Here is a 26,096-nt window from a genome sequence, read left to right on the forward strand (position 1 = left end):
TGTGCTTAGAGGCCTGGAAAGTCCTGAGTGAATGAGTGAATGAATGAATGAATGAATGAGCAAACAAATGAATGCATGGATGAATAGATGAATGCATGAGGCAGACGTAGCCTTCTTAGAAAAACCTACAAGTGGTCCATCTGCCCAGGACTTTCAAGTTTTAAGAACTGACCAAGAGGCAGTGTCACAAAAGGGTAGTTTGCGTGTGGACAGAAGTAGGTCCCTTGGCCTCCCTCTCCCCATGGACTCCAAACACTCAGCCCCTTCCTCAGGTCAGTTTAGTGGTTTCTGGGGCTTGATTCCTCTAAGCAAGGTGACGTGATTCATGTCACGGCCTTGATGTGTCCTCTGTGAGAGTACTAGCAATCAGCTTGTTTCCTGATTACCTCGATCCACCATGAATAATTATTGATGTTATTATTAGACCTAAAATATGACTAATAAACAGCCCTCTTAACGGCCTCTTATGTTACATGTAAAGATCTTCAAGGTGCCGTTGACATTAGGATGACGAGGCTGTGCGTCCTGAATGGGCTTTCAGAATTAGAGAGGGCACTGGGCTCTTTAAGGTGGGTTTTGAAGACCTTGCTCCTATAACGTCAGTTAGTGATAAATTCTGATACCTGAAATATGGGACTACTTAGCAATGTGCCAAGCATTTTACCTGGGATTCCTCATTTAATCTGTGCTGTAACCCAACAGGATGCAAGTGATACTATAAGTGATATTGTACTGTTTTTGGAAGCCATTTTTGGTGAGGAAGGAAGCCAAGTGGAGAGAGATAACTTGCTCCAGGGCACACAGAAAATAACTGGCCAAGCTGGCCAGGTCAAGCACAGTCCAGAACCCACCCTCTCAAAAACAATCTTACTTGTTGGACTTGAGAGAGAAGTCTATTCCCGACACTATGGAAACCCATGTAAAAATTCAAACATGATCTTAGGAAGTCTCAGCAAGGCCATGACCATGATCTCTCTTTAATCACAATTCACGATGTGGACTGTGGAAGAGTGAAGACCACACATGCATTTCCTGTAGAAAAGCAATCCACATTTTCCCATGAGATTTGCACACAAGACTCTCACTTTTGGCTCAATATGACAGACAATAATTTTCATCTGTAATACTCTTCATGAAGGATGGTTAGGTTACATATTAAAAATACAATTTTTTTCTTTTTAGATTTTGTGTTCTATAACCTAATCTTATAGGAGACCATGAGAACTCAGTCAAAATAGGTCATTGCTTAAAAGGGGGTACATGTGAAAATCAAGCCAGATTTTCTTTAATGTAAGATGTCTTTATTTAGAGAAGCATGGATATCGGTATAGCACAACTAGTGAAAAGCTCAGGAAATGTAGATGAATTCTTTTCATATTGTGAGGACATTAGGGAAATAGCTAGAGAGGGAAGGAATCTCAGAACTTGAAGTGCCATTAGAGATAATCTCGCCCAATGTGCTCATTTTACTGGGATCTCATCCCACTCACACATCTAGTTGTCTCTTTAATGCACAGCTCTTCCACAGGAGATGATTCTCATTTTTCTCTAGTAACCATGGAATAAAAATGGCAGAACAGAAGAGAACTGTCATGGATTCAACTTCATTTAGTTCATGGCACATGTTCAATTCTGCTTTCCCTTAAAATGAAAGGATCCTGGGGTCGGTGATCTTTTATGATGTGACTAAAGTGTCAGGCTCAGTGTTTGTACTGTTTTTGGAAGCGTTTTTTTCAGAAGCACCTGTGAGCCCCTTGTGCCGATGATTTGGCAAGTTGTTGAAGGCAGATATATAACAGAGAAGCCGAAGCCGGCAGATCCAAAGAGACACAAGAGAAATAAATCATTTTTAGCCCAAATGGTACTGATAACTTCAGTAGATACAATTTATACTGCAAGCATTTTTATTTGCAAGGGAGCCAGAGTCGTTTATGAATTTTTTTTCAAGCAAAAGTATCTTCAGAAAGAAAGTTGGTCTAATAAATCACACGAGTTGAAGTCCATGTTGAGAAACCTTCTATTTTCTGTACTTAAAAACAATTGCTTCATTTACTATTATTTGGAGTGATTTTTGGTTTCAGATAAAAAAATTAAGTTTTTCTTTTTGTTGTATATTATAGTGCCCAGCACTCTAAAGTGCAAAATGAAATTCCAGAGCTAGATTCCCACCCTTCTCCTCAGCTTTTTTAGTGCTGAAAGTAAACATTCTCATTTGACGCCACATTTAATTTGAAGCACTTCTTGCTTCACTTTCAATTCCTTGTCAGAACTATGTATTACAGAGTCATTTAAAACAGACTTGAGCTGGGCAATGACCAAATAAATTCATTCCAAAGGAAGAAGATCTATTCTGCTGTGCATTTTGGAATTACACCTTTCAGCTCATATGTTACCACAAGCTGCATAACTAGTAACAAGCCACAAGATGGATTGTACTCTAGGGCATTTTTTTGAAGAGCAAAAAAGTCAAGGGTATGGCTTGCCAGAAAATGTTTCTACACAAGGCGGAACACATCCATGATGTCCCACGGAACCTTCCTTCTTGCTACCAGCCTCCTCCAAAAGCAAGAGCGGCCCCTCCGGCCATCTTCCTGCCTCCCCATTGCCTCGATGAGGGTTGGGGCTATGGATTGCGGGGAATAGCTCTTGTTGGACTGAGTGCCTCTGTGAAGGACTGCAATGCTGGATGTGGAAACTCATACGGAAGGGCTTCGAGACTCCATTTCTCCCCTGTCAAGTTGCCTCAAACCTGTGTACAGCAAATGAATTCTGAGGGAGAGAAAGAAGCTCAATTTTCATGCCTGTTGAATCTCTGGGCTCTTTCTGAGACCCGCCAATCCTGCAGGAGAGCTTCTGGGCAGGCTGGGGGAGTGTGTGTGTGTGTGTGTGTGTGTGTGTGTGTGTGTGTGTGTGGCAGCCCCCTGTCCAGTGGATGGTGAGTGGGTTCAGGAAGGGTTCCTGGTTGTCTTCATGAGCAGTGTTCTGTCGCTGACAGCTTGGGCCAGCTTTCCAGTAATTAAAAGACTTCAACAAAAGCCAAACACAGGAGAAAGGAGAAGAAATTCAATTTCAATGCACTTGAGTTTTCACAGGGTTGATGTGCAGGAACCGGGGAACTACGAGGTGGTTTAGCCCTTAGAACGTGGAATCAGGAAGTCGTCAGAGAGCGTCCAGGACTCCTACCCCATTTCATGGATGAGGAAACTGAGGTCTGATGTGAGGAAGTGATTTGAAGTTTACATAGCAAGCTTGCCTTTTGGATCATATACTAACTTTGTTGAACATGGCTTATAAAGGCTTGCTCCTTTTGCAAGTTGTAGGAATAGGATGCAGCAAGAAATCCTGGAGGCACAGGGAGAGGGAGAGGGATTGCAAAACTCCAGTTCCATAGGGAACCAGGCACGTAAAGAAAAGGGATGAAATGGACCAATACAAGGCAACTCTTCCTCTCAAGGTTGGGGAGGCAACAGGGAGTGGTGAGGATTTGAGCAAACGGAAGCACGCATGCCCACTCCAGAGACGATGGCTACGACCCAGCTCCAGCCTGTCGTTCCTCTGAGAGAAGTCCCAGGGTGTCAGTTCTTTCTCTTTTCCAAAAGAAGCCGGAAAACCATGTTTGTGTGAAATCCTAAATTTTAAACTGTCAATAACTAACTTGATTTTGAAATGTGGTGAAGGTCAACAAAACACCTCAGCAGGCTGAGTTTAGCTTGTGACCTATGGTCTGAGATTTCTGGTTTGGAGGGTGCACTGAATTTGCATTCTAGAAGCCCTGTCTCCTCCAGGATTGCCAGCCAGGGGCTAAGGACCTTTTCAGGCGCGGCGGTCTTCACCTTCTTGGTTCTCCAGCTGCTGTGAGTCAAGCCTCACAAGCTGAGTCACCGCCTCTTGCTTCTGAGAAGAGCTTTGCTCTGCGGTCCTGTCTTTAAGCCGAGGCAATCCGCGCTATGCCACAGGCCTCTAAGCAAACGTCCCTGTCGCTTTGGCATTGCTGACCCCAGAGAGGTCTCCATTCACTTGCGCTGCCTGGTAGGGGCTGGACTCAGTCCACAGTGCTGGACGCAGAGCTATTGCCTGCTTGGCCAGATGTTTCCTGTCTCCCTGGATCCTTATACTTTACATTCAAATGTCTCTGCATTATGTTGAGGAACAGTATACTATGTTAGCCTGCTTCCAGGGCAGAAGGAACATTCTGTCTTTTTTTCTTTGACTCCCAAATACGAAAATATAATCTAAATGTTTTTTAGATTATAAGATATGTTTGCAAATGGTACAGATGTGCAGTTATGATCCTACCCTCCAGACAAAAGTAAACAAATGCTGAATGAGTGACATCCGGTTGTTATCAGCGCTCGGGCAATGGTTCTTTTTCTTGCCTCTATCTTTTCCTCTTCTTTCCCCTACATGTGCTTTTCCTAGGGAGCCGTTTCACCCTGCGTGGCTTGAAATGATGGTCCATAGCCCCTGCTTTTGGGAACTTTTCTCTATTTTTAACTGAAGAGCTCTAATGGTCTTAGCCTTTGTTCACTTTTTCAAAGTGGGGCGGAGAATTTGTCGAGAGCCCTGGGACTTAATTCCACGTGTGTCATCAACCAACTACATGCCTTTATGGGAAATTCCTTAACCTCTCCAGCATCCCTTTCTGTGTAAGGTGGGTGGGGAGGAGCAAGCTGGCCTGGGAGCCGAGGTGAGACTGTCGGCAGCTTAGTTGTGCCGTGAAGGCAGAGACTCCTCAGCTGGTCCAGAGCATGGAACATGCACTTCCTCAAGGATGAACTGGAGAAACAGCTCCATAGGCGCCTGTACTGAGAGTTGAGAAGCAGAGTTTTCTACATGAAAGGCAGACTTATTATATCAAAAATTTTATTAATATACCTTAAACTAAATTACAGTCTGGCTCCTCTGGTTCATTTTCCAGTTCATTTCATCCTCTTTATGACTTTCTTATGGAGCCTGCCATGAATTCTCTAGATTTCTCATATTCTTTTTACCCAAACAATTTACATCATCTTTAAATGAAACTTTAAATAGATAAAATTTTCACTTATATTCCCACAATTCAGAAACAGTTATTCTATTTTTCTATTGACTAATATTTATGCGTGTATACAACTTCATAGAGAGATATAATCATGGTAAACATTTTATGTTTTGATTGATTGGATCATGATGTAGCAAACAAACTACCTTTTATGCTTTCTCCTCATTTTTAGAAATTTTAATGTCAGCAAAATGTATTAGAGTTGATTCCTGAAACACCCCCATTGGTGGGCACTTAGACATTTCCTGTAGTTTAACTCCGTATGCCTGACTACGAACTCTGGGCGGATGGAACCCAGCCTGATTTCCCACTTATTACTGTCAGGGCTCACTCAGTGGAGGGCAGCAGAAGCCCTCCAGGTGTTTTAAGCAAAAAGAGATTTAGTGGGGAGAAGTAGGAGCTTCCACAGCTGTGATGTAAGGATGAACGGCTAACGGGGGAGGACTGAGACTGTCACAGGAACTACTGTTTTCAAGAAGAGACCACCCCTAGAAGCTGGGTCGAGTCCCTGCAACCTGGCCTCACTCCAGGAAGGGCCCAAGCAGGATCCATAGCAGCCTCCCCACACCTTGAGCCCTCCCCTGTCCCACGTGAGTGCATCTAACTGCTGGGCCTTAGTTTGCATCCTAATTGCTAGCTGCCAGGAAGTCTGCCAAATGTTAGTTGTGCAATGAAGAAAGCCACACTGGACAGAAGTGGGTGTGGGTGCTGAAGGCCCCCCTCCTGCCCCCACCCTAGGAATGATGCTTGGCACATGTAGGTGCTTGGTTATTATTCTGTTTGGAATAGATATATTAGTAGCTAGGTCTCTTCTTTGAAGGTGTTGGTGGCCTAGCTTGGAGATAGGTGTGAAACTCTCTACAATAGAAAACCCGTCAAACAATTTCTCAAGGCAACATAGCAGAAGTTGCAATTCTCTGATTAGAAAGACAGAGAGGACTTTATTAAGAATTATTATTAATCATATATAATACTAAAAGATACTGAGAAGTGAACTCAGACAAGGTTTTGATTTATTTACCTGGCCTGCTTCCTTCCCCCTCCCTTATGTGGCCTGAACGCAGCATGCCATCTGTAGGCCAGACATTTGTTGACTAATTGTGGTTCTCTCTGTTGCCCCATCTAACATCTTCGGAATCCCACCATATGTACCCATTTCTTCTGATAGGAATCGGTCCCACTGATGGGTACAACGTAGGTGACTTGGGGTCATCAAGGCATTCTGTAGAATTTGCTGCTGCCATTACACACTTTGGACTCTCAAAGAGTGAGATAGGACCCCTAGATGGTCTGAGGTTGGAAAACCTTCCTTTGTTATGTGGCAACTGCCTGGGTGAAGGAGAGGAGAGTACTGGGTTTACAGGAGGCTGAGAGAGAAGTTTTAACATCCCAGCTTATGGAATCTTTGTGAATGTTTGGCCTTGGGTGGGCCATAGCTGGGTTCTCACTCATGCAGAGTGACATCGCATAAGGAATCAATCCTAATATTCTGCCCATGAAATGGTGTGGTATGTCACCCCAGTTAGTCATCAACAGAAGGAGAGATAGTTGGTGGGGACTTGACCCACCCAGTGGGACACAACTGCTAGAAGAACATGAGCAAACGTCTTGAAGGAGGTGCTTGGTTCAATAGGGTTTTTTTTTTTGTTTGTTTGTTTGTTTTTGGTTTTGGTTTTTAATGGTGGTAAAAAAACTCATTACATAAAACTTGCCATTTTAAGAATTTTTCATTGTCCACTACGGTTGTGCGGCAACCTCCAGAATATTTTCATCTTGCACGACAAACTCTATTCCTATTGAACAACAACTCCTTACTTCTCCCTCCACCCTGTCCCTGGTAAACACATCTACTTTCTGTATCTCTGGGTTTGACGACTGTAGGTACCTCACTTAAGTGGAATCATTCAATATTTGTCATTTTGTGACTGGCTTATTTCATGCAGTATGTCTTCAAGGTTCATCCATGTTGTAGTGTATGACAGAATTTCCTTATTTTTTAAGACTGAATAATATTCCATTCTATGTATAGACCACATTTCCTTTATCTCTTCATCCATCAATGGTCAATTATGTTGCTTCCACCTCTGGGCTATCATGAATAATGCTGCAATGAACACAGATGTGCCAATATTTCTTTGAGACCCTGTTTTTAATTTTTTTAATATATACCAAAGAAGTGATATTGATGAATTATACAGTAATACTATTTTTAAGTTTTTGAGGTACCCCCATACTCTTTTCCATAGCAGCTGTACCATTTTACATTCCCACGGTCAGTACACAACAGTTGCAATTTCTCCACATTCTTAACAGAGCTTATTTTCTATTTTCTTTCTTTCCTTTTTGTTTTCTTGATAGTGACCATCCTAATGTGTGAGAGGTGATGTTGTGGTTTTGATTTGCATTTCCCAGATAACTGGTAGCATTTAGCATCTTTTCATATGCTTGTTGGCCATTTGTATATCTTCTTTGGAGAAATGTCTATTCAAGTCCTTTGCCCATTTTTTAATCAGGTTATTTTTGTTGTTGAGTTGTAGGAGTTCTTTATATATTCTGGATATTAATCCCATATCAGATATATGGTTTGTAGATATTTTTTCCCATTTATAGGTTGCCTTTTAACTGTTGTATCCTTTGCAACACAGAAAATTTTAAGCTTCATATAGTTCTATTTGTTTATTTTGCTTTTTTTCAGCTTGTGCTTTTGGTGTCATAGCCAAGAAATCATTGCCAAATCCAATGCCAAGAAGCTTCTCCCTTATATTTTTTCTAGAAGTTTTATAGACTCAGGTCTTATGTTTAGGACTTCATTCCATTTTGAATTGATTATTATATTTGGTATAATGTAAGAATCCAATTTTATTCTTTCCCACGTGGATATCCAGTTTTTCTAACATCATTTGTTTAAGAGACTGTCATTTCCCCATTGTGTAGTCTTGTGATTCAATAGGGTTTTAAAATAAAGATTGTTTGATAAGGTGTCATGTGTTGAATTGTGTTCCACAAAAGATTATGTTGAAGTCCTAATTTCCTGTGTCTCATACTATGACCTGATTTGAAAATAGGATCATTGTAGATGTAATTACTTAAGCAAAAGTCATAGGTTGGGCCACTAATTCAATATGACTAATGTCTTTATAAAAGAGGGAAATTTAGACACAGGCACACATACAGAGACAATGCCATGCAAGCATGAAGGTACATATTTATAAGTTAAGGGGATGGGACAGATCCTTCTTTCACAGCCCTCAGAAGGTGCCAATCCTTTGAACACCTTGATCTTGGACTTCTGTCCTTCAGAACTGTGAGGCAATACAATTCTATTGCTTAATCCACTCAATTGTGGTACTTTGTTGCAGTAGGGTTATAGTAAGAAAGGTGGTTAAAGAAGGCAATTGGAGCCGTATCAAAAATTTGGGTATTTTGTATAGAAATTCCATGGGAGTAGGAGAGTGGTACTTTTGAGGTAGAAAGGAGAAATACATACCTCATGGTTCAGGAAAGCAGCATGTGGAGACCCGACTGGCATGGTTGGGATGGGAGGCTGGGAGCTCTCTGAGCTCCCCTGTGGTCCAGGGAGGAGAAGAAAGGCCTGGCCGTGGCAGGGCTGTGGGACAGGAGGCCTTGTTGCTGATGGACTTCAAGGGCACTGGAAGGGAGGCAGTGAAGCAGATGCTGAGGTTGCAGCCTGTCCAGAGCAAGGAGGAGTGTTTGTCGGAGCTTTGTTTTGGAACTATTGGTTTTGTGGGGGGAAAATATCCATCCATATGGAAAGTGTTCAGTCAGTTATAAGTTTGGAACAAGCCCTCAAGGCAAAGCTACAGATGTCTATTCCAGAGTCAGTAGCTTTAGGGTGAATTTGAAGCTGCCACGTTGGACAAGAGCACCAAGTAGGAGAATACAGAGGGAGGGAAGAGAATGCAATATTTGTCTTTGAATGGGTCCCTCAGGTGAAATTCTTGGAACTGAGACAAGTGGGCAAAGCTCCTGCATATTTTAATTCTTCTTAGTATGTGTTGCTGGATTGCTTTCCAAAGGAACTGTACCAATGTTTAATGCCACAAACAAGCATCGGACAACCAGATCACTCCTCATTCGGTTTTACAATCTGTTTGTGTTCTGTGCTTTGAGCCATCCTTGATTTCCTGGGACAAATCTTGCTTCATCAAGGTGAATTATCCTTTGAATGCATGATTTAATTTCCTTCATCAGAATTGTGCTGTGGTTCACTTCCTTTGTTGTTGTTTTCACACGGTTACCATCATCATTCCCATCAGGACAGCTCTCACGTTAGGGGAAGAGCTGGGGTTCACCCAGTGTTCTTCTATGTGCTGCCAGGGAAGTTTGGAATCCATGGACGCACTGGGTCTTTGGATATGTGCTCCCTGCTTTTCTCAGTCTCTGCTTTATTGAGAGACTAGATGTGACAAGGCGGCTTGAGCAGCACCGGCCCTGTGAGAAACTGGAGTGAAGTCAGTTGGGAGCTGAGAAGAGAGGGAGCGGAAGCTGACCTAGCAGAGGAGAAAGCAGCTGGATGGGAAGGAGTAAGTTTTATACCACGGTTCTGTTCAACTAGAGTGCCCCTTGCAACAAACTGAAGCATGCAAGGGTAGCTCCCTGGTTACCCCAGTCAACTCATGCAGAACATTCTCTGTGATCATCAACTTAAAAGCACCGTCCAACAGGTCAGCCATTCTGGCCTGTTTTCCTCAGAACCCAGCCCTCAGCTGAGGGCTCCTCTGGACCCAAGTATAGTCAAGGGGGGCTGTTTCATGTGCACTTGGGGGGCAGAAACTGAAGCTTGGAAAGGGACAGTGCAGACCAGCCCCACCCGCAGAGGACGATTGGACTGACACGCTGCTCTCCTTTACGACCCGACCTTTGGGTCCTTCACGACAGTGACAGGCCTCAGTGACGGCCAAGTGGAGACGAATGTCTCCACTGCCATAAACGCTGCCTGCAGAACTCACCTGTAGCACAAGAGCAATATGTCCACAGAGAACTCTGTGTAGGGTGGACCTTTTCACTTTCTGTGATGCTCTTATTCTTTCACCAAGTGCAGTTATTATGATGTAAATGCTATGTTTTAATTAGCTCTTATATATCTGTTACTCCAATTAGCACCATTTTTTTACATGAACACGACGCGTGGAGCGTAGCTAATGAGGTGCGCATGCGCACGCAGCGAGGGCGGATGATTGACGCTCCCACACACGGCAAATAAAACCTTTGACAAGCAATCTTCTGTTTTTAATAACAAGAAACATTTTGAGGGAAGAGAAACAGAGAGAAAAATAAATCTATTTTTATAGAGTAGGAGAAACAATGAAACACCATATGAGAAGGCCAAGTGTGTATGCAATAAGATTATCATTATAGGTGATTTCAATTATTCCAAACTAATTGGAAAATCTTGAAAGTATTCTGCACCACCGCCTCCCTAAGAAAGAGACATGCAGAAGAGAGCTTGGTTGTCTTCTGATTCAGAGACTCCCCGGAAAAAAATTCCACATTCCTCCCCACCCAACAAGATGGTGCTTGAAAATTAGAATAACCAAGACACCAAGGTAAAACAGGGCTGCAGATTTATTACAAAGATGACAGGAGATTTAATTTACAATCAGTATTTCTTTATGCTCTTGGGAAAGTGCCTTCCATTGTGTGGTGCTTGCTGGCTGATTTTAGACTGGGTGGAAGACTTCCAATTACCTTCCGGGGGACCCCAGCTCTTCCAGAGCCTCACTTCCATAAGTAGGGCCACCTTTTGAGAAATAATACATCATCAGGGCGCAGATTATTACACTAATATATCATTAGAGCAACAACTTGCTTTGGTGATAAATGGCATAATAGACCCGGGGAGGTGCAATGCACTCAAGTGATGGACTGCCTCTTCTTTCTGATGTATTCTCACAATACTGCCCCGTGGGTTCTCTGAGAAGGCAAAAGGGTAGACTTCAGAGTGGGTTTTATGTAAAGAAGCACAAATGAAGCTCTTCACAGTGGAGTGTTCCTTGTAGAGCATCTCGGAATATGATTTGTATTCTGATTGTCAAGTGGTAAAAGAATGAAAGCATATAAATCCAGCACTCAGCTGGATTCTAAAAAGCTGGGGTCTTGCATAAACTATATTGAAAGTTTCAAAGGGCATGAATGACCTCTTCAGGACACACAGGCCTCAGCTATTGGGACCACACCAGATTCTCTTTGCTTTTCCACAAATGCACTACACTTGGGGTCCTGCATGTCCATTTTGAAAGGAGAGCTACAGCGGCCCTGTTCTCTAACAGGTTAGGTCCACTCTTAGGTAAGCAGGGCATTCTTAAAAGTCAAACTCTATCCCTCATAAGTAGGGTTTGAGTTCAGCCTCGCTTAGCTGTGGATTATAGGACATTTATACCCAGTTAAGTCATTTTAAAATCCTTAGGTTTGTCATTTTATACATCGGGGAATGAGATTTCCCCATATTTCTGCACAATTCTTTTAAAAGAGGCCGGCAGTGCAAGACCAAACCTAGAGCATCTTTTAACCACCTTTGGGTACTGTGCTATAGCTTTAGTTTAAGACTATTTCAGTGAGTAAATATAATGAAATATATCAATATATTGGCCTGTGCATGTTGATTCACTGAAATGATTAAGAACAGTAACCTCATCTTATTAGAATGTTTCACATTCTAAAAAGCATACTCATATCATTATCCAATTTTGAAGGCTCTTGTCACATTAACCCATCCTATAGATTGGGCCAGTATTATGGTCCCCTTTTCAGAAAAGGAAACCATGATGCCAGGGGTTAATGGCTGTGCCCAAAGCTGTCATGCCCCTTTGGGTGAAGCCACAGTTGGCACGTGCCTGTGTGGCGACAGTCCTGCCTCTTTCCATTTTACATGCCTGCCATCTTCATCCAGGAATCATTTCAGGATCCCAGAAACCCTGAATGGTTCCTCAGATCGAAGTCCCCAGGAAAATCAGCCGCAGTTTTGTAAAATACATGTGTAGAGGTATTTTGCTGGGGTTACATTAGCTGAAACTACCATTTCTAAAGTGAAGTAAGTAATCAGGAACCTCAACAGACCTGAAAGACCTCAAAGTTACTGAAACCACATCAGAGTGAAAGGGATGCCAATTTAAAATCCATGTTTATCCAACTCAAAAGATTTCTTTTCCACTTAGAAATGTCCTTGAAACCCAACAGGCTAACATAATCTTATTCTCTGCCCTTTGTGGATAAGTACTGCCCAACTCTCAGACTCTGAGACAGGCTCTGCTTACGTTCAGTTACCCTTGCATCACAGACTGCGCTCTCTGTAGTCTGGCTTCTCTGGAAGTGATCTTGCCTGGAGGTATTCACCACCTCCCATTCCTGCCAGGCATATGTGTGTGCCCCAGGTACGCTGCTCGTGCTGGCTTAGCACTGGGACCTCACAGTCCTATCCCAGCATGCCTGGGAATTTCTACCCACTGGAGGTGAGGCTTCCCTGGTTCCCCCAAAAGAAAACATGACTGTTTAATGTCGCTCCAGCTGCTCCCAGGGCCCCATTTTGATGTGAGAGAGTGGACTGGCTGGCCCCCTCATTTGCTTGTCCTTCCTTTCTCTGCTGCCTCAGGCGCACTGGTTGTTCATAGGAGGAGTCCGCGATGCTGCCTGCAGAGACAGCCCACAGTCCTGGGACACTCTACTTTCTCAAGAGTGATCGTGGAATCCAAATTTTCATTCATGTGGTCATTTAACTGACAATCCAACTCCAGTCTTTTGAACAAAATTAATTTTACACTTTTATGAAAATATTGCATATACTATATCGTCTCAAGTTCCAGAGTACTCATAAGCTTAAACAAACAAACAAACAAACAAACAAAACCCCAACAGTCTCCCCATCTTCTTCAACCCTGTCTCATTTCCCAGAAGCAAGTTCTTATAATGGTTTCTGTTCTTGTTCTTTCCAGAGTTATCATTTAATTCCCATATAGTGCTTACACAATTTAAAATGAGCTTATTCTGTTTTCTCTTTCTCTCTTCCTGGTGCCCTTAATTTTAGTTGGGTTATTCTAATTCATCAAAAATGTGTAACACCTGGATATTACTTTTCCAAATTTGGTCTAGTTTTACATCTTTAAATGATCATGTTCCCCCCCCCCCTTTTTTCCTGCTGTTTTCCCAATGTTCTCTTGGTAGGAAAAAAAAAAATCTATTGTCTAGTAAATTCCTCAAGAAAGGCTAATAAATACAAAATTTCCTGAATTCTTGCCTGTTTACAACTATTTTTCTCTGTCTTTCTTTGATACTTGAAGGACAGGGTGACTAGACGTGAAATCCGTGGCTTGTCATTTATTTTCTTGAAAATGTTGCTCAATTTTGCTTTTCTCTGCATATGACTTTTTGGAAGCCTGATACTAGTTGAATTCTTTACACTTGTAAATAGCGTAATCTTTTTGTTTGGAGAACCTTTGAATGTTTTTCTTTACCTTAAAATCTAATCATTTAACTTTTACATATGTTTCAGAGTTCATCATTCTTGGTCAGTTCTGCCAGGTATACCCATGAAGCTCCTTCATTATGTAGAGTTAGGTCTTCTTTTATTTTCAGAAGAATTAATTGAATTATAGTTTTAAATATTACTTCTGTTTAATAACTTGCAGTCTAATTTTAGGGGTACCAATTATATGTATGTTAGATCTTTACTGGCTTCCATTTTAACTACTTTTCCTTTAAATATTTCTCCTCTTCTTCCTCTTTCTTTTTTTAAATTTAATTTTTCCTCTGTATTTTCTACTTTTCTACTGTTATTAAATTTTTATTCAAATACGTTCTCTCTTGGGCATCATGAAACATAGTTGTAACTTCTGATATACTTGTCTTTGTCTTGTATTTATTTTTTAAATTCAATCAACTCTTGTTTTACAACCTTTTTTGTTTTTAATTTAAAATTTTTCTCTTTCATGGTGGTTTTCATATCCCTAAATCGTTGTTTAGTCATATTTAATTCAATTTAGGATTTTTTTTTCTTACACCTTTCTTTCTGTTTTATGTTTATTTGAAGCAGAGAGAATTGTTATCAGATGAAATGGTTTGACTATTTTTCTTTGTTTCCTTTTTAGGAGAGCTTTATCAATAAAGATTCCTTATGTTTCTATCATTCATGCACACAGTTAGTGGTTTGGGGTGATTTCAGGAGCAATACAGTTTCTTCAATGAGATGGCTTCTTTTTTGAGAGAGGGTGTACACCTTTTGATTTTGTTTTTATTTCATTCTGTCTTGCAAAACCCTAAATTTCCTCCCTTGCTCTTTTCCCCCTCCTTCATAACCCAGCCTCCAAAGTCTCTTCCTTGTTGTCCTTTTCCATTCAGACACATTACTTCTCAAACTGCTTATACAAGTCCTGTGCTGACTTTAAGTCTTCTCTCAGTCAGTGCTTTTATCTGCAAGGATTCCTTTTCAGTATTTTCACACATACTGAGAACTTTCTTTTTCTGAGGGTGATTTATCTCAGCCCCTTTTGTTTTTTCCTTTGCAGCTTTTTCAGGGTCTCTACCAGTTCTCTTAGCAAAGGTTTTCAGTAGATACCTGAGAAACAGTTCTACTGAAACTTGATGTTTATTTTTCACATTAATTAGAAGTATTTAGTGTTCTATGTTTTTTATTTTTGCAGAAGGCATGGGATTTATGTGGTTTTATTTGCTCTTCATGTTGACTGGTAAAGTCTATGGTAGATGTATGGAGATTTTCATATTTATGTAGACTCCATTATCATGGCAACCAGGAAATCCCCTTGATGTTATTTTAATTCATGTTTATTCCCTCTTCAGCTTTTATTTCTTCATGTAAGTCCATTGTAGAAGGGAAAAAGGTTATACTGTAGAATAAGTGGAAATATAATTCTTCTAAATTTGATTTGTGAAAACAATAAATTACTTGATCATAAGACACAAAATATGTTTAGCAAACCTTAATTAACATAGAATATAAATTCAATTTTAATAAAATTAGAATAGCAATCAATATTGAATATCCTTCTATTGAAAAACTCATAATCACACATTTAGTTAAAATTTCTATGTTTCATGACATTTGAAGTTCTGGACTACATATGAATCCTCTCTGAAGTAGTTTAACAACACCCTCAATACAAGATTCTTAAATATAATATTCAGCATCCTTTCCAGAGATAGGTAACAGTGATGGAACCAGCGATGGAACCAAAGAGGATTAAATGGGATTAAATTATACAGTCTGCAAGATTTAACCATGTTGAGGTTTTTCTAGTGTTACATGTTCATAAATAATTTCTTAACAGTGATTATAAGTTTGTTTATACAATATAATTATATTACATAATGAGTCTTCCTGTTATGCAGACAACTGGGATATGCTTTGGAGAAACTGCTGAAGTTTATTAAAGATATAAATTATGGATTCAACAAATGCAAAATAAGTTTGAACCATATTGTTTATGTACTCAAGTAATTATTCTCCCATTTTCTTCTAATATCCTGTTCTTATTAGATGTTTTATGCCCTATTAATCTTCCTTGACTTTTTCCCAAAGTGTAACATTACTATTACACACACACACATTTATAAACACACAGACATTCATACACAGGCACCTTAGGAGAACAATTACTAGCACTGATGGTGAGTAGTAATAAAGCTGAAATACAATAGAGATAACAAACATATCTTCCTAACAAAATAGTGGCCTATTTTCTAGCTTTATTCTGAAAAATGTGGACGAAGAAAATTTAAACTTGGAGGAAGTCCTTATACATGTAAAATATATACCAAGAAGTTGGAGTGATATTTTTTGTGTAAATCTTTGAGTTGGCAGGAATTCAGGTTAAAGTGATTTTGAACAACTTCTGGCAGCCCAAGGTTTCTGAGGTGTTTCTTTCATGGCCACAGAGAAATCTTGATTACATGGATCTTTCTTATGGAACTTCATAATTCCTTGAGAGAGGCACAATGCAAATTAGTTTAATGTCACCTGAGAAAAAGGTTAAACTTATTGACTGGAAATCACTATCTATGTGACATTTATTCTCTAACCATGAATAATCAAGTGTTGACTACAGAGTCAATTCACCTTATATTAAATCATACCTTTTTCTGAAATATTCAGACTATGTACTGTGTTTCCCCGAAAATAAGACCCAGCTAGACAATCAGCTCGAATGCGTCTTTTGGAGCAAAAATTAATATAAGGCTTTTTACTTATAGTAAAATAAGACCAGGTCTTATATAATATAATATAGTATAAGACTGGGTCTTGTATTAATATTTGCTCCAAAAGACACATTAGACCTCATTGTCTGGCTAGGTCTTATTTTCGGGGAAATACCGTATAACAAAGGGGGATGGAAAGGAAATGTTTGATTGCAAAAACTTTCCGCGAAGCTTTAAATTTTTATAAGTGCATTTATGTGTACTCTAAAAGAGTCAACTAAAACTTTTGAATTATGTAGAACACGTATTATCCTCCCTCATTTGCTACATACAGGGAACGTGAAGCTGGAGAACAAATCACCTAAGAAAACTGGGATGGGCAGAAGTATTCTGTCTCCTCATTCAGGGTCCTCTCAATAGGATCCTTCCACTTAATGGCTTGCAAATTGACCCAACATTCTTTAGGTAGAAGGAACTTAGGAAGCTAGCACGAAAGCTTTACTCACAATAAGGCATCTCTACTGACTTCACTTCTGAATTGTTTCTACTTCTTAGAGAGGTTTGGGAAACAGGTGAAGAGAGGGGACCAGGGAGTGAAGGAAGGGAAAGAGTTACTGGTCACCCAATTATGGAAGAGTCCTTTGATCCTCACACACACCCAGAATGGCAGGTGGGAGTTTGCGCCATTTTCTGAGGAAGCTGAGATTTGGATGCTCGTCAAAGAACCCAGAGTCCTTGATCCCTTGGGTGTCTAAAACCCTGCATGCCTAGCCATTTTTCAGTCAATAGAGGGACAGCAATTTCCGATGAAGCCCTCAATGCGAAGTCATCGGGTACATTTCCTTCCAAACTGTTTTCTGGGCCAAATTTCACCTCGGCTCATAAGTCTTGATCAGATCAATATGAGCCCAATGCTCACACTTTCTGACACATGCATCTAAATCATTTTTTTTTCTTTTTTCTACTATGGGAAATCCATCTTTAAGACAAGGGTAAAGTATATTTTCCCATGCCAAAATAGTGCACACAAAAAGTCATACTACTTTTTGTCTTGTGTAATTGACACTTATTATTTTCACCCAAGGAAGAGTCAGATTTGATTTCTGTAAAGGGAGGGTCAGTAATAAGAACTTTATGAGTTTCAGATTCCAAGTCAGACTTCTTTAGCAAGGACAGTGCTTAAAGATCTGGTCATATGGTCTGAACCCCAGCATGTGTCAGCACACACGCACACACACACGTTAAGGAGGATTAAAAGATTCTCAGGACATAAGATAGATTTAGTGTTACTCATAGCATTTTGATACTGAGTCACACCATAATTTGGGCTGTAAAATCAGTATTTCAGAGAAAGTGTTTGGAGAGGTCAAGTTATATAGTGCTATTACTTTTCTGCTATACTTTGAGCTGTGCACTGGAAGTTAAGACCCAATTTCTAGATTCATAGCTTACCCATAGGGATATATTTCAGATAAATATTTGACGCATGGTATAACCTTTGATTTATTAGAATCCATTGTATGCATTTTTTGGCAATAGCAATTTGGTATATTCAAGACCAAATATGTTAGGTCACATTACTCACTGTGTTGTAATGGCATCCATAGTTAATGTTTTTAAATGTGTCTCTCCAGGATGTTTTTAAATAATAATTTGATCTACGTTTGTAAGTATAAAAATTCTGTTCTTGCACTAACAGTGAGGAAATGCAGGTACAGAGAAAGGGCACTTCCTGTCTGTGTGCAGCTTGCCCATCACACGGACGGTGTCCATGCTTCTTGATACGCGTTAAGTTTACTTTTCTGTAATAGTACAGCTTTTAATTTATACACATGTCACCAAATAGCTTTGCCGGCATTCTTAGTAGTTATTTAGGCTAGAACTGAATTACTGAAATTTCAGAATTCTGGCTGAAATTCTTCTAATCAAGAAAATTTATTTCCTGGGTGTCAGACCTTGGCATTTTGATATGTGTGATCAACTGAAAATGGTTAGAAAAAAAGTGGAAAAAATATACCCTTGTGTTCCAGCAGTTTGGAGAATTTAGACATCATGATGTCCTTTTACGCAGTGGAACTGTGTATGTGTGGGCTTAACTCTGATAACCTTAATACTATGCTATTTTAATTCTCTTCCTTAAATTTAAGATTGATATATACCTTTTTTTAAAGCCTCCTTGAAATATTATTATACATTCTGTTGGAATATTTCTAACTTTTAAATTTTATACTTGCTATAACTCAATTTATATCACTGCTCTCTAAGTTGGGAAGTTCAAACTTTCATTTTTCTAAGACCATTTTTCATCTTTCCTGAATTCATCATCCAACTGAATTTAGAGAACTGGACTCCAGTGTAAATTCATCTTCTCAAACCTGCCTCAGTTCTCAGGAGTACATTTTAAGTCTCCCACTTTATTCCCCAAGACCCTGCCCCTAGGGATTCATTGTTATTTCAGCAATTTGACTTCACGGGCCTGAACGCCTGATGCTCTAAGGCAGTTGTCTTTCTCCAACTGATTTGGCTCATTTACCCCCCACAAAAGAACTTTGGGAAACAACTGACCTCCTGAAGTATTTTTGGTTTTACATCCAAATGCTTTCATCGTATGTGTGAAAGACGCAAACAGCATAATTTCCAGAATATTTTAAGTCTTTACCTTTATGAATAGAATAGTCTACCATTCTTGTTGGTGGATCTGGTGGAATCTGATACCATCATCATTCAAAATTCACCATCATCCGTTTGAGAGATACAGAAACCATCCCGTAACAGTTATACATTTTGGATTTTTATTTTTTCTGTTTGAACTTGCATTTTTGTTCCACTTCTGAACAGAATTTTCTCTAAATCTATTTTATGATTGACAGTCTATCGATCACCCTTTCATGTTTCTTTGCAAAAAACAAAAATGCATATATCCTTACATTTAAATTTTCAAAAAAATTATTGTGATCATAAGACTGTTAAAACATTTATTCTGGCCCTGGCTATTATTAAATCTACTATTTTTATGCAATTGACCAACACAGAATAAAATATAAGTAATTATTAAACATATAAAATGTTATTGGAAATACATCTATAGGTAAAATAGATACAGAGCCTTACATTTGGTTCAAATATGCAAAATGAATATGGCTACATATGCCATTGTTAGAAATGTGTCAGAGTTCAGCATCTATTTTAAAATAGGTATAAATGTTGAGCGAACTGGACATAAACAGGTAAACGAAGTTTCATGACAGCAATTCACTGAAATGCTTCTGAGTTACATGTCAAAAATCTTAGTGATCTAAAATTAAAGTATAATTATTTGTCAGCTGCCAGCTCTATTAATTCTTCCTTCAGTTTTGTTAAAAGCAAGGTTTGGGAAACATCTACATTGATAAAGGATTTGGTACTCGTCCACTGGAGTCTTTCATGCTCTCACAGTGACCTGGATGGTCCAATTATCCCTGTGTGTAGGGCTGAATTTCACACCCCAGAGCAATATACCAAAGTGAGTAAGAGATGCACCCTTTTCTCTGTTAAAGGAAGAAGATGATTATGATAAGGGAAGGAAAGAAAGAAGAACCTGCATTCTCAGGACATTTTTAGGAAAGAGAAACTATGGGATGGAGATTCCCTACTAATGAAAGGACCACACTGAATCGGGCTGACATGAGGTAAATATGATTTCCCATCTTTGATGTGCTCAATGAACTCAAGTAATCAGAGCTATCATTTATGAAAACCATGGCTAGTTGTGTATCCCCTGAAAAGCCAGAGACTTAAGACGGCTGCGCTTAGGCAACGTGGCGGATTTCTGTGGGTCATGAACTTTAGTGTGTGATCGGAAGTCCTGGATTTGGGGTGAAGAGAGGCTGGTTAGACAAGTCTGTGGCCAGGTCCCTTCTTTTTCTGTATTCTCTGTCCTTGTATGTATCCCCCAGTGTGTAAGCAGAAGGTTGCAAAGGCTCATGGGATGGAAACTATAAATAAAGGAAAACCCTACACATATGTAACTTAAGACCATCAGAAACAAATATAAAATTCCAAAGGCTTCTAGGTAGAAAGTGTGGATCACCTACTGGATCGTCAGGATCAGACTGACTCTAGATTTTCCAACAGCAGTCCTGGAAGCAAGAACATTCTTCATATTCAGCTAAGGTGTAATTTCAATGTGAGGGCTCAGCAAACACACTCCCAGGCATATAGGGTCAGAAAGCTCATTTCTCAAAGATGTTCTTTGAAATTTTCTGTGAAAACACCCTTGGAGGATGTACTCCACTAAGAACAAATACATCCAGGAGCATGCCATGAGCCCTGTGGGAAATGAGAATGAATAAATAACCAGGTAAAACAAATAATTAGATAAAAATCCTTGGGGCCTAGAAATCAAGGAACAACAGAGAAAGAAGGAAAGGGAGGGAGGCAGGGAGAGAGAGAGCATATTCATAACCCTTCAGAAATGAAAATACAGGAGATACTAAATTTCAAAGCTGCTTCCATTGGTGTTATTTTGGATTTTAGAAATGATTAACAACTCAATTTTCTGATTTCATTAAAATTGTCTACAGAGTACAGTTTCTTTGTGCTCTTGACCCAAGTCTGACTTTTTTAACCCACACATTCAGGAAGGGTCTCTGGGAAATTGGTCAAGGGTATGATACTTGCTGTTCCCTTGTGGATTCTCCTCACATACTGGGCCCTGTTGGGGTGTTGGGAGATGAGTGACGAAAGGAACCCGGTAAGGAGGATGGTCTGTCAAATGTAAATATGTGCATATAGTGACATGATGACGTGCCGGCTGTGTAGACTAGACCGACAGTGGCGCTTCCCTTGGCGCGTTTCATCTCTGGCCTCATTGTGCCAAGTGCAAAGTTGTGCATGGATTCAGTTCAAGCACCTCCACAGACAGGGCTCATGTGGGCACTCAGCAGGACATGGTGTAGGGGATGGTTTCATTAACAGCTCTCTGTCTGAGCTAAGAAGAGGTCTCCAGTCATAGACAATGTGGCCGGCAGGTCAGTCTGATACCAGCAGATCAACATGCGAAGCCTGGCACCTCCAGCTGGGAGTCAGTGCTGTGGGCCTTAGCCCTGGTTGGCCTGCTGCGGGCTTGGGCAACCGTCCAGCCAGTCCGGGTCTTGGTTTACACACCTGCTAAATGAAGACATTGGATGGAGGAGATCTAGGATCCCTTCTGGCCTTGATATCCTGAGCTTCACGAATTGGTGATGAGATTTGGGGTTAGACTGTATTGAGCACTAATGAAAGGACCTCACTGAATCGGGCTGACATGAGATAAATATGATTTCCCATCTTTGATGGGCTCTACAAACTCAAGTAATCAGAGCTATCATTTATTGAGCATCTACTATGTAATTGCCACTTACCCGTCCCTTTTATGTCAACAACAGCTTTGCAAAATAGATGGGAATCTCCCCATTTTTCAATGGGGTGTTCTGAGGTTTTGAATAGGATGATTAGTGGTGTTAAAAAAATGAACTTGAACTCAGGCCAGTGAGAAAGACCTTTCTTTCCCTCCTCCAAGTAGCCTGTACTTTCTTTCCCCTGCCTGACATAGGTTATCTACCGCTGTGTAAAGAAATCACCTAAAAACTGAATGTCTTATTATATTTTCTGTGGAATTCAGAGGTGGGACAGTGAATTGTTCTCATGTGGTTCAGTTGGATGTTGTCCAGGGCCCCAGTCATCTCAAGGCTTGACTGGGGCCAGAGGGTCCATTTCCGAGATGGCACATTCACAGCAAGTTGGTGCTGGTGGTTGGTGGGAGGCCTCAGTTCTGCCCCACACGGGCCTCTCCACAGGGCTGCCTAGGGCCCTCCCAGCACCACCTCCATCTTCCCTGAGCACAAGGGATGCAAGAGCAAGAGAGCCAGGCAGAAGGTGTATTCTCTTAATGACTTACCCTTGGAAATGCCATAGTATCATGGTCACCACATTCTACTTATTAGAGGAGGCACTAAGTATGGTTCACACTCAAGGGCAGCAGAGTTAGACTCCAGTGTTGGAAGGGAGGAGTGCCAAATAATTTGTACGTTTTACAAAAATTATTCAGTATGTTTTCCCAGCATTTTCTAAAACTGTCGTTAAGAAAAAGAAAACCCATAGCATAAAATTTACCAGCTAATCATTTATAAGTGTACAATTCAGTAGTGTTAAGTATATTCACATTGTTATACAACAGATCTCCAGAACATTTTTACCTTGCAAAACTGAACCTCTGTACTGTGTGTATGCATTAAAACCCACCATGGGTAGACAGGACAAATGAAAGCTAAGAAGCAGAAGGAAGCATTGTTGTTTTACTCACCTTTATAACTCCACTGTCAACAATAGCGTGTGACCCATCGAAAGAGTTCAGAGAATATTTGCTAAATGAATAATGAGTATCAGACAGATGGGGGATGTGAGGCACTGAAACCCACAATGTTGAAACCATGTCCTATGTGTAATTTGCTTTGCACCCACTTCCTTGCCCCCAGCACCCAGCAAAGCACCCGTGTGGTACTTTGTAAATATTTGTAGCATTAAAATAAATGAGTTTGGCCAGGAGTGACTCATGGCCACCTGAATGCTTTCATCTTGAGATTGTTTTCAAAAACAATATGTAAGCAGCGTAACAAAGCTATAGAAAAAGGATAGATCTAGCTTCAAACATAGGATGTTATAGTTTATGACTCGATATATAAGCTTGGTATACATCATAAGATTTTTTTGCCATGTTCTGAATATCTGCCCCTAAACAAAATTTAGATTCAAAGCTGCAGTTTTAAACAATAGCTATATTTTCAGGTGATCAAAACAAGAACCAGAGTACTGGTATTAAAAGGATATTCTCTCATCTGTGAATATTTCATGCAAATAGTTTGAATATATTCTGTCTTTGTGATTCAGATTTATTTCCAGGGTCTTATTTGATCACATTGTGAGAGTACTCTTTCTATCTACTGTGAGGTAGATTTATATCTAGAGAAGCAGAACGTTTTTTTCACAGGCTTCACTTATTAGGTTGTAACCTCTCCTCTCTCTCTCCCCATATAATTGTATATATAATAGTTTGACTTTATAGTTGTAGTTTTATAATCTAGGTATTTTTAAAATTCAGTTGAAAAGTAGATAGTTCATCAAACTTTAAATTAGCAGTTGACCATCAATTAAATCATATTTAATAAAATTTCAAACCTGCGTATGTCATATATTTGTACTTGATATATCTTGTCAGGGAGAATAATTATTTTTTAACAAAAATAAGAAGACCAAATTTGTTTATCAGCATGTTTGATTAAATTGTGAGAATCGACTCCAGTATATTCACACATAGTCACACACATGGACATTCACATCATGAACAATAAAAGCAACACCCTCCAGGTCTTAAAATCTCGAATGAGCTGAGCATTTTAGAGCATCTGACGCTGGTACTGCCCAGTGTGTTAAGAGTCCCGAGGAAAATGATGGATTTTGAATTTAGGTGTCACAGGAGCCTGCCAAAGTCTTCTTCTGCTTCTCGAATAAGAGCTTCTGAGTGCTGCTGCAATTATTTCTCATGCACAGGGTCCCCCACCTCATATTTCAAACACACTCAAGAAAGCCATTCAGAAAGGAAAGGAAAGGAAAGAAACCAGAGAATTATGTAAAAGTCTTTAAGTGGCAGTAAAACATAGTCCCTTAAGCATTTAACATAGCAGGCTCTTGAGTGTGTAATAAATAGAATATCGTGAGCAAGAAGTGGGACAGTTTTTGACAGAGTGAGCATTCTGATGGCCCAGAGAAAGGTTCTATAAAACAAAAGCTTCTAAAAATGTGAAATGTGGGCACATCACCAGGCCACGCTTTCTCTTATTTGACCTTGTTCTTTAAGTTTCTAAAAAATTAGAGAAAATGAGGGATTTGGTTTGCTACAAGTCAGTTTTGTTTCTCTCTTGCTCTCTCTGACTATCTGCTTCCCTCCATCCCTCCCTCCGTCCCTGCCTTTCTTTCCCAAATATTACATATATTTTTAAATAAAAGTATTATAATCCCTTTGAATTAAAAATTGAAAATACAGAAGACCATCCAACATCTTATGATCCTAACAAAATAACCTAATCCTTCTTTAAAATATTTCTATCACTCTTTTCCTTTGTTGCCTAGATTAAAACACACACACACAATTAACTATAAATTTTCAAGATTACATTAGAGATTATTTAACTCTTCCCACATCATTCAACATTTAAATTATTTTTAGTTTTTCTGAATTATAAACAATACTATATATATGAATACATTTCTGCCCCTCTATGAGGTAGGACAACTAAGTTCGTGAACTCATCCTAGAAAAAGTGCTACATCTCTCATTGCTGAATATCACTGTGGTCACCTTCGAAGTACTACCCTTGGGAAGCTATGAACCGACACCAGCGTCTAGTCCACTCTTCAAAGCAATTTTGGAACTCTTTCTCTGGAATGGCCATCAGAGCTGTTGTTGTATTATCCTTGATGTCCTGAATGTCATCAAAATGTCTTCCTTTCAATATTTCCTTTATCTTCAGGTAAAGAAAGAAATCATTGGTGGTGGGGGGTGGTGGCAGATCCGGTGAGTAGGAAGGGTGTTCCAATACAGTTATTTGTTTACTGGCTAAAAACTCCCTCACAGACAGAACCACGTGAGCTGGGGCATTGTTGTGATGCAATAGCCATGAATTGTTGGCAAAAATTCAGGTCATCTAACTTTTTCAGCACTTCCAAATTGTAAACTTGGTTAACTATTTGTCTAGTTGTTACAAATTCATAATGAATAATCCCCCTGATATCAAAAAATGTTAGCAACATCATTGCAACAAGTTCGTGAAGTTAATTGTCAGACTTCATATGTTGTGTTGGGTCCAACTTCTTTCACTGCACATAATACTTTTGAGATTCACCATATTGTTCCATGTGTTGTTAGTTCATTCTTTTCCATTGCTCTGTAGTATTGTGTTGTGTGGATATGCTACTTGTTTATCTGTTCACCTATCGGTGGGCATTTTGGTTGTTTTCACTTTGGGGCTATTATGAATAAAACTGCTATGGACACTTCTGTAAACATTTTTGCATGCATATATGGTTTCATTTCTCTTGGGTCAATACCTAGTTTTGAAATAGCTGGGTTATATAGTAAGTATATGTTTAACGTTTTAAGGAACCGCCCAACAGTTTTCCAAAGTGGTTGTACCATTTTATATTCATGCCAGCAATTTACAACATGGCAGTTGCTACAAATCCTTGCATACTTTGTTGTGGATCTTTTTAATCTTAGCCAGTCTCTGGGTGTGTTCTGGTGTCTCGTTTTCCTGATGACTATTGGTGCTAAATATCTTTTCAAGTGCTTATCTTCTTTGCTGAAACCTTTGCTCAAAGTTTTTTTTTCTTCTTATTTTATTTTGGGTTGTCTTTTTATTAGTAAATTTTAAGTGTTCTTCATATATTTTGAGTATAAAACCTTTGACATATACATATGTGTATATCATATAATATATATTTTCTTCCATCATGTGACTTGCCTCATTGTTTTCTTAGTAGTGTCTGTCAATTATTAAAATTTTTAAAAAGGTGAATTTTTTTCTTTATGGTTCAAATTTTGATGGCCTATCTAAATGTTTGCCAAAACAAAAGCCACAAAATTTCCCCTATGTTTTCTTCTAGAAGTTTCATAGTTTCAGATTTTATACTTAAGACTATGCTCTGTTTAGAGTTAAGCTTTATGTATGGTGTGAGTAACACGTCAAAGCTCACTTTTTTCTATACGAATATCCAGTTGTTCCAGCAGTGTTTGTTGAAAAGATGTTTTCTTCCCTCCCCCTCGTAATTGTCTTGGTAGTTCTGTAAAATATCTGTGGACCATATATGTGAGGGT

The sequence above is a fragment of the Rhinolophus sinicus genome, chromosome 15, assembly GCF_057876585.1.
Source record: "Rhinolophus sinicus isolate RSI-liver-muscle chromosome 15, RSI-T2T, whole genome shotgun sequence".
In the NCBI taxonomy this organism is placed as follows: Eukaryota; Metazoa; Chordata; class Mammalia; order Chiroptera; family Rhinolophidae; genus Rhinolophus; species Rhinolophus sinicus.